This window comes from Rhincodon typus, chromosome 5 (genome assembly GCF_021869965.1).
Source record: "Rhincodon typus isolate 14 chromosome 5, sRhiTyp1.1, whole genome shotgun sequence".
In the NCBI taxonomy this organism is placed as follows: Eukaryota; Metazoa; Chordata; class Chondrichthyes; order Orectolobiformes; family Rhincodontidae; genus Rhincodon; species Rhincodon typus.
Genome location: NC_063336.1, coordinates 29,573,574 through 29,583,703, shown reverse-complemented (window position 1 = coordinate 29,583,703; position 10,130 = coordinate 29,573,574).

Below are 10,130 nucleotides of genomic sequence, written 5' to 3'. Positions count from 1 at the left end.
GATAGGTGTACGGGGTCACTTAAAGACATGCTGTTTTGTTTTGGAAGATATTAAAAACAAAAAGTACATCTCAGTCCTTGGTAAGAATAAGGGGTATTGTTTGAAAGAAAGTCAAACAGCTGGTGATTATTTTTAACAATAATGTGCAAATCCATGGCTGCTGCAGTCCTTTTTCAATTCAAACCTTGATCTCACCCCGTTATACCTCCGTGGCAGAATTCTTAACCGCTGGGTCATTCCCGAACACCGTTGGATTTACAAAACATTGAATAGTTTTTGTCTTCATCCAATTTGACGGAATGTCAGGTAGGTAAAGGAGATGTACTCTTCAATATAGAACTTACCTGGTTTCCATTTGACTGGTATCTGTTAGGTGGGCTCTACGAGAGGAAGGTAAACCATTCAACTTGAGTGTGAATAATGAATCTACACTTCAGCTTACAATCGGCTAGTTCATGGTGGTAATGTCCCTGCTTCTTGATCAGAAGGTTTGGATTCAAGTTATACCTGAGTTGGAATTATGTCACAGCAAGTCCCAACAACTTGATTCAAAATGCATAAAATCAGCCAGTTTAAAATAGAAAATAACACCAATCCAGTCAGCAAATTATAAAGATCACACTTTTTAAACAAAAATGTTGCTCATGTTTGACAATCACTTGTCAATATATGCAGGACACAATATATGCAGATCAAAATGAACGGATTTTATAGCAAATTGCTTTTAAGAATAAGTACAATGAGAAATACAAGACTACACAGAAAAGGAAAAGGCCAAATGGACTGAAATGTTGACAATCTTACGCATTCGCATTGTTGTCGCATTAGGCTAGCATCATGTACATTATTGGGAGGAAACTATTGATGTTTGAATGGCCTTCTGAACAGACTACATGACTAATGCATTTACCTTTTCCTTGGATTGGAATGCAGTTGATTGCACTGATCTGATAATTATTTAATTTGTAGAAAATGTTGAACAGTTTTACTGAACTCAATTTTTCCAGTGGAATGTACTGAGAGGCTTTCCACAACAGAACAGTAGAGAGCACCTGTAAGATGAATACATTGGAATGCATCAGTTACACTTCAAGATCTCAACTCATTCATAACTGAGACCAATAGGCATAATCAGCATGGTGCCAATGTAGCAACTAAAGATGCTCAGTATCAGTTTGACCAGCATTGATAAGGAAGTCTGTAGCTCCTGACACACTCCTAACAATAGATGGCCATTGGGCAAGTGACTGACAGGCCGGGCTGACCATAAGAACATTTAATGTGATGAAATCAAGGTTTAAGTTAAAAGGGGAACAGTCAATGCATCTCCTGCCATAGACGATAAGCTAAATAGCTTTTATATTCTATTCCCATTATTTCAAAGGGAATGGAGTATAAAAATAGGGACATCTGGCTAAAACTATACAATGCACAAGTCAGATCATATCTAGAATACTGTAAACAGTTTTGATATCCTTATTTAAGGAAAGATAAGCTCGAATTGGGACAGTGCAGAGAAAGTTAACTAGGTTGATATTTTTTATTCATTTGTGGGATGTGTGCATTGCTGGCTGGGCCACCATCTATTGCCCATCCCTAGTTGCCCTTGAGAAGATGGTGATGAGCTGCCTTCTTGAACAGTCACAGTTCATCTGCTGTGGGCTGACCCATAATACCATTAGGGAGGGAACTCCAGGATATTGACTGGGCAACAATGAAGGAATGGCAATATATTTCCAAGTCAGTATAGTGACTGGCTTGAAGGCAGTGGTGTTCCCATCTATATTCTGCCATTGAATGTCAAGAGATGGTGGTTGGATTGTCTCTTATTGGTGATGGTCAATACCTGACATTTTTGTGGCACGAATGTTACTTGCCACTTGTCAGCCCGAGCCTGGATATTGTCCAGATCTTGTTGCATTTGAATATGGACTGCTTCAATATCTGAGGAGTCACAAATTGTGCTGAACATTTGCCAATGATTGCACAATGTCCCCATTTCTGACTTTTGTATGAGGGAAGGTCATTGATGAAGTAGCTGAAGATGATTGAGTCTAAGACACTATCCTGAGGAATTCCTGGAGTGTTGTCCTGGACCTCCAACAACCACAACCATCTTCCTATGTGCCAGGTATGACTCCAACCAGTAGGGTGTTTGCCCCCTGATTCCCATTGACACCAGTTTTGTTAGGGCTCCTTGATGTCTCAGGCTGTCACTCTCACCTGACTTCTGGAATTCAGCTCTTTTGTCCAATGTTTGAACTAAGGCTGTAATGAGCTCAGGGGCTGAGCGGTCCTGGTAGAATCCAAACTGGGCATTACTGAACACCTGTCATTTTACTGATGATCAAGAGTAGACTGATGGAGTGGTAATTGGCTGGGTTGGACTTTTTAGTTTCGTTGCTTTTTTTATGTATAGGACATACCTGAGCAATTTTCCAGATTGTCGAGTAAATGCCTGTGTTGTAACTGTTCTGGAACAGCTTGGCAAGGGAGCAGCAAGTTCTGGAGCACAGGTTTTTGGTAATACTGCCGGAATGTTGATCCTCATCACTGAAGGACTTTTATCTGACTAGAGGTTGAGTAGGTTGAGACTGTACTCATGGGAGTTTAAAAGAATGACAGGAGACCTTATTGAAACATGCAAGTTTCTCAAGGGACTGGTCAGGAAAAATGAGGAAATGTTCTTTCCCCTTGTGTGAGAGTTTAGGACTAGAGGGTATAATCTCAGAATAAAAGGTTAGCCATTTAAGACAGAGACGAGGAAGAATTTATTCTCTGAGTAGTGAATCTATGGAATTGCTTAGCACAGAGGGCTGTTGAGGTTTTGTCATTATGTATATTCAAGGTTGAGATAGACAGATTTTTAATCAGTAAAAGAATCTAGGGTTACGAGGAAAAGGCAGAAAAGTAGAGTGAAGTATTATTAAATGAGCCATGATCTCATTGAGTGGTGATGCAGATTCGATGAACTGAATGGCCTGCTTCTGCTCCTATGTTTATTGCCAGCCTGGCCTAGCGTTCCCTGTCACATGGCTATCTATGTTCAGATTGTATCAGGAGGAATAGCTTGATAATCAAGGCCCCGTTACAGCATGAGTATAAATGTGTTGATTCATTCACTGAAATGGCTATGTTTTTCATTTTTGAATGACTATCCAGAATAATAAAGACTTTCACCTGGTCTATTTAATGAATTCAAAAAATCCATCTATTATTAGCCAAATGTATTATTAAAAGGATTAGACAGGTGGAATTTTTAAAGTGCATCTATTAGAGCTTTTTTGTGTGCCAGTGTGTAGATAGTGCTACTAGAGATGGGACAGTACTGGACCTAATCGTAGGAAATTAAGCCAGTCAAGTATTTGAAGTTTCAGTAGGTGAGCATTTTGGGGATAGTGATCATAACTCTGTAAATTTCAAAGTCATTATGGAAAGGGATAAAGATAGTGGAGAAGTTAAGTGTCTAAATCTGGAAAAGGTCAATTTCAATATCATTAGACAGCATCTGGCAAACATAGACTGTGAGCAGCTGGAACAATTTAAGATTAATAAGGAGGAGGTATTAGATATTTTAGGGGTCATACAGATGCATAAATCCCTAGGGCCTGATGACAAGTATCCCAGGCTGCTATGGGAAGTGAGGAAGGAGATTGCTGGGGCCTGGCTGGATATATTTAATACTTTGCTGGCTAAAGGAAAAGTGCCAGATAACTGAAGGATAACTATTGTAGTTCCTTTGTTCAAGAAGTCCAGCAGATAATTATAGACCAGTTAGTCTGATTTCAGGGGCAGGGAAATTACTAGAAAAAATTCTGAAAGATAGGATGAGTCAAAACTTGGAAAGGCAGTGATTGATCCGGCATAGTTGACATGGATGTTTTTAGAAGAAGATCCTGTTTGACTAATTCAATTGAGATTTTTGAAAGGATGACTAAATATATTATTGAGGATAGTGCAATTTATTTGGTCAACATATTCTTCAGTAGGGCCTCTGCCAAGGTCCCACATGAAAGGCTGGTCCAAAAGGTAAGAGACCTTGGGATCCAAGGCAAATTAGATCCAAAATTATACTACAAATATGAGACAAAGGGTGATGGTGGAGGGTTGTTTTTGTTATTGAAAGCCTGTGGCCTATGGTGTACCATAGGTTTTGGTGCTGGGACCCTTGCTGTTTGTTATGTACATTAATGATTTGAAATTGAATGTAGAAGGTATAATTAGCAAATTTGCAGATGACACAAAAAAATGGTAGTGCTGTTGATAATGAGGGCTACAGTCTGAAATTGATCAGCTGGTAAATTGTGCAGAGCAGTGCCAGATAGAATTTAGTCCTGATAAGTGTGAGGTAATGTGTTTTACAAGGTCCAATTAGGAAAGGATATATACAATGAATGGTAGGTCCCTAGGAAATATTGAAGAACAATGGGACCTTGGTGTACAAGTCAATATATCCCTGAAGGTGACAGCACAGGTAGACCAGGTGTTGAAGAAGGCGTATTGGGTGTTTGTCTTCATTAGCTGGGTGTAGAATGTAAGAACAAGGAAATTTTGTCACTATTTCATCTGTTTGGCCACAGATGGAATACTGTGTGCAGTTCCAATAGCCACACCATCGGAAGGACTCGATTGCACTAGAGAGAGTGCAGAGGGTGACTGTCTGTGTGGACTTTGCACATTCTCCCTGTGTCTGTGTGGATTTGTTCCCACAATCCAAAGGAAGGGTTACTGGACCCGAAACATTAACTTGGGGCAGCCTGGTGGCTTGGTGGCTAGTACTGCTGCCTCACAGCGCCAGGAACCCGGGTTCGATTCCACCCTCGGGTGACTGTCTGTGCGGACTTTGCACATTCTCCCTGTGTCTGCGTGGATTTGTTCCCACAATCCAAAGGAAGGGTTACTGGACCCGAAACATTAACTTGGGGCAGCCTGGTGGCTTGGTGGCTAGTACTGCTGCCTCACAGCGCCAGGAACCCGGGTTCGATTCCACCCTCGGGTGACTGTCTGTGTGGACTTTGCACATTCTCCCCATGTCTGAGTGGGTTTCCTCCCACAGTCCAGAGATATGCAGGGTAGGTGGATTGGCCATGCTAAATTGCCCATAGTGTTCAGGGAGGTATGGATTAGGTGGGTTATAGGAAGATGGGTCTGGGTGGGATGCTCTGAGGGTTGGTGTGGATTTGTCAGGCCAAAGGGCCTGTATCCACACTGTAGAGATTCTAAGATGTTGCCTGGGATGAAAAGTCTCAATTATGAGGAGACACTGGATAGGCTGGGTTTGTTTCCCTTGGAGCAGAGCAGGCTGAGGGGATATCTAATTGAGGTATATAAAATTATATGAGGGGTATACATAGAGTAGATTATGGGAGCCTTTTCCTGTGGTAGACGTGTCTAAGACCAGAGGGCATAAGTTTAAGACGAGGAACAAGTGGTTTAGCAGAGATCTGAGGAAAAATGTTTTGAACCAGAGGGTGGTAGAAGTATGGAACATGCTGCCTGAGAGGGTGATGGAGACAATTATTCTCACAACATTTAAGATGCATCAGGAAGCGTCTTTAAAGTGCCAGGATATAGTAGACTATGGACCAAGTTCAGGTAAATGGGACTAGTGTACTTTGATGTTCATTGACACAGACATGGTAGGCCAAAGGGCCTGTTTCTAAGCTGTATGACTTTGTGACTCTAAAACAAGTGGAATACTTTGCTTTTCATCTATGATACAATCTGGAATTGAAACTGTATCCGCTCAAATCCAAGCATGGACATACTCACACATATAAAGAGGCAGCAGTCTCTACAGAGATAATGGTTTTTTTAAAAAAATGGGACTAGCACTCCTGTGTGTCAATACCTGAAAACAAAGGATAGAATTTCATCACTTCCCATGGTCCACCAGTTTCCTATTGACAAAATTGAATTGCTGAATAGCATTGCAAAAGCTTTTGGTTGCAATCAACTTATATCTGAGTCATTGGAAAGTGTGCATAGTCCCATTTTTCAGATTTTACATGATAGTCAGAAATACTTGTATCTGGAAACTTTACCATGTTGTCAGGAGCTTCTACTGAGAAATGGGGGAACATGCAGCTTCTAAAGTGTCTTTCTTCCTGACTACTTTGGTTTTGTTAAACAAAATTAAGACCAAAACATGTTTCTAAGCACCATTAACATGTAGCTCTGTAATATTTTTCACTATCAGATTTTCCAGTAATTATGGGCCATAAACCCCAACTCTTACCTCGTTAAAAGCTTTTCTTGTGCTTTTTGTCCAAAGCCACTTTCTGTAAATAGCAAGTGGCTGACAGCTCATATTAAGTTGTTGATTTCATTCCTTGATAAAACCGAATGGTAAACCCTGAAATGTCCAAACTATTCCATATCTTCAATTATTTTTACAACCTTTTTAAATACAAATATGCATTGATTACACAATGATAAGCCTTGATGGTGGCAGACTCCATCACAAACTATCTCCCCAGGATGAAAATTGGGTGGAAATTTCCTGACTCAAGCTATCGATTTTCAAACTGAAGATCTGTACCTTTAAAATTTTCATCGCTTTACATTAAAATATTTAAAGCTCACACTGAGGCAATTTATGATGATACAACTTCTAAAATGTTTCTGTCTATTTAACATATACTATTTAACTTTAACATTTTTAGAGAGAAGGAAAAGGAGATCATTTTCCCCTCAAAGAACAATTTTCTCATTGATGGCTCAAAAATATAATAAAATAAAACCTCCATGTCCTTTGAATTGTCATGTAGTTCCATTTTGATTTGATGCTGATTGATATGTGACCAAGAAAGAGTGAATTCAAATAATTGGGAACCCTGGAAATACGGAAAGCCAAGTGATGAATTTTTAAATATTATCGTCAGCGCCAGACAAGCTTTAGAGTCATAGAGACATACAGCGTAGAAACAAGCCCTTCAGCCGACCATGTCTGTGTTTACCAACAAATACCAAATCACACTAAGAGATAGTAAGAACTGCCAATGCTGGAGTCTGAGATAACAAGGTGTGGAGCTGGAGGAATACAGCAGGCCAGGCAGCATCAGAGTCCCAACCCGAAAAGTCAGCTTTCCTGCTCCACTGATGCTGCGTGGGCTGCTGTGTTCCTCCATCTCCACAGCTTGTTATCCCAAACCATACTAATCCCATTTGCCTGCGCTTGGTCCATAGCCTATTATGTCCTGGCATTTTAAATACACATCCAGATGCTTCTTAAGAAGTTGACACCAACAACATGAGGTTACTCCTGTAATAGGAACTTTATCTACCCCACGTTAAATAGAGCTATCTTAACTAAAGGTACAAGTCCATTTATTTTTATAAAACTGACTTTATGTTTTGCAAGTCTGTTAATATTAAGGGTAGAAAATTCGGATCTATTGTATCCATTTTTTGGGTGCTATAAATTTCCTTAAATCTCCAAAGTAGCATCCCTCATATAACACTCAGGACTCCATATTGGTGAGGACATTTTTGTCCATGCAGAGTCCTTGGGGCTAAAAGCATACAGCAAGGTTCAATGCAAACAGCATCTCAACTTCTGCTTGGCAACCCAGCAGCCTTCCGGTCTGAAAATCGAATTTGATAATTTTACAGTCTGAACACTATGTTCCATGTCCTTTACCTAACCCCAAACCTCAGGCCTTGTCATGACATGGACTGCTTTCAGCGCAGCCAACTCATTGTCCCTGTTATCAGCTTTTTTTCTGTCCCTGATTTACTAATAACCATCCTTTATATGCCTAACTTTCTTTCTTTCTGGGCTCCGTCTCCACCTATTGTTTACTCCTTTTCCCACCCCACCCCCTGTCAGCATAAATATCAGTCTTTCCTAGATCCTATCAGTTCTGAAGAAAGGTCACTGGACTCAAAACGTTAACTCTGCTTCCTCTCCATAAATGCTGCATAACTTGAGTTTCTCTCAATTTCTGTTTTTATCTGTAACAAATTACAAATAGGGAATGTTGTGAGATTAATCAGTAATGAGTATAATACTGATTCAATTCCAGCAAGTATTGCCACACTGCGATTTTGGAGCCCAATCCTCATTTTTATCCTTGCACAACTTAACATGTGCAACAGAAGGAAGGACTCCACCACATCCAGTACTGTTTAATGGGACATCAACTATTTACAGGATTAGAGTTGATCAAATTTTACTCGCAGCTACTGAATTTGTGAAAGGTCAGAAATCACACAACACCAAGTTATAGTCCAATATGTTTATTTGAAAACATAAGCTTTTGGAGCATCGCTCCTTTTTCAGGTGTTAGTGAGAGAGGTGGTATCAGACACAGAATTTATAAGTAAAAGATCAAAGGGTCACACAACTGATGAGGATGTGTTAAACCAACCTAAGATGCTGTTAAATCTTTAATCAGATAGAAGTTTTTAATTGATTAATATGTCTATGTAAATCTCCGAATTTCTTTCAAGTCAGTGCCCTGAGAGAACTAAAGGTTTTATCAGTGTAAAGAAGAGATGAAATTTTAAGTCAGGCAATGCATGTTAGGTATGAGGCCTTGTTTAGAATCTGTTTGTGTTTTGGTTTGGAGTCAGACTGGTTTTATTTCTAAAGTGGGAATTTATAAAACGCCACATTGGCTGACTGTCTATAAATTGCGTGCTTTTTGAACAAAATAGAATGTATCTGCAAATACAAATTCACCCTATAGATTTACATGTGTGTGTGCGTGTGTATGAGAGAGAGAGAGAGAGTGAGTGTGTGTGTGTATGTTAGAGGGAGGGAGAGAGTAAGAGTGTGTGTGCACGTGGGGTTGAGAGACTGTATATGTGTGAGAGACTCTGTGTGTGTGGGTGGGGTTGGGAGGAACACTTCAGCGGTCAAGGACATTCGATCTTGGACCTTCGGGTAAAAATTCTCCAAGACGGACTTTGGGATACACTAGAACACAGTCGCCTAGCAGAGGCTGATAACTAAGTTCGGTACTCATGAGGACAGCCTCAACCAGGATCTTGGGTTCATGTCGCAGTACTGTCTCACAAACAGATGCACACACACACAAATCTATGGGGTGAATTTGTATTTGCAGATACATTCCATTTTGTTCAAAAAGCACACAATTTATAGGCAGTCAGTCAATGTGGCGTTTTACAAGTTCCTACTTTAGAAATAAAACCAGTCTGACTCCAAACCAAAACACAAACAAATTCTCAACAAGGCCTCACACCTAACATGCACTGTCTGACCTAAAATGTCACCTCTTCTTTACACTGGTAAAGCCTTTAGTTCTCTCAGGCCACTGACTTGGAAGAAATTCGGAGATTTACATAGACATATTAATCAGTTAAAAACTTCTATCTGATTAAAGATTTAACAGCATCTTAGGTTGGTTTAACACATCCTCATCAGTTGTGTGATCCTTTGATCTTTTACTTATAAATTCTGTGTCTGATACCACCTCTCTCACTAACACCTGTAGAAGGAGCGAAGCTCTGAAAGCTTGTGTTTTTAAATAAACCTTTTGGACTATAACCTGGTGTTGTGTGATTTCTGACCTTGTCCACCCCAGTCCAACACCAGCACTTCCACATCATGAATTTGTGAAAGTGTGTGGTGCTTTGTATTGTTACAGGTGCTGAAAAACTTTGTCTTGACTTCAAGGTTTCTGCATCCATTTGTTCCCAGACATGCGGGCAATAACAGGCATTCCCCTGGAATACAGCATGACTGGGAGAATGAGAAAACGTCTTGCAAAGCTGGACAACCTGCTGAAAGACATGGCATAGAGGATGAGAATATTTCTTAGAAGGAGGCCATCGCTGGGTACTCAGGGACTTCCTGAACCTTAGCAGGAACAGTGATATCTGCACTTCTGTTAGGGTGTCTTCATTGAAATTGCTACCCTCTGCACTGCCTTTAGAGCAGAGAAGGAGCGCACTGTCTGTTGCCATGAAAATAATAATGCCTTTGAATATTCATGCATTGTGGTCCTTTAAACTGGTGCTGGAGATGTTTACTGCATTCCCATCTTCACTCTGTCATGACTGAGATCACTGAGGGTCTCTGTTTGAAGGGAGATAACAAAGTGTAGAGCTGGATGAACACAGCAGGCCAAGCAGCATCAGAGGAGCAGGAAGGCTGACGTTTC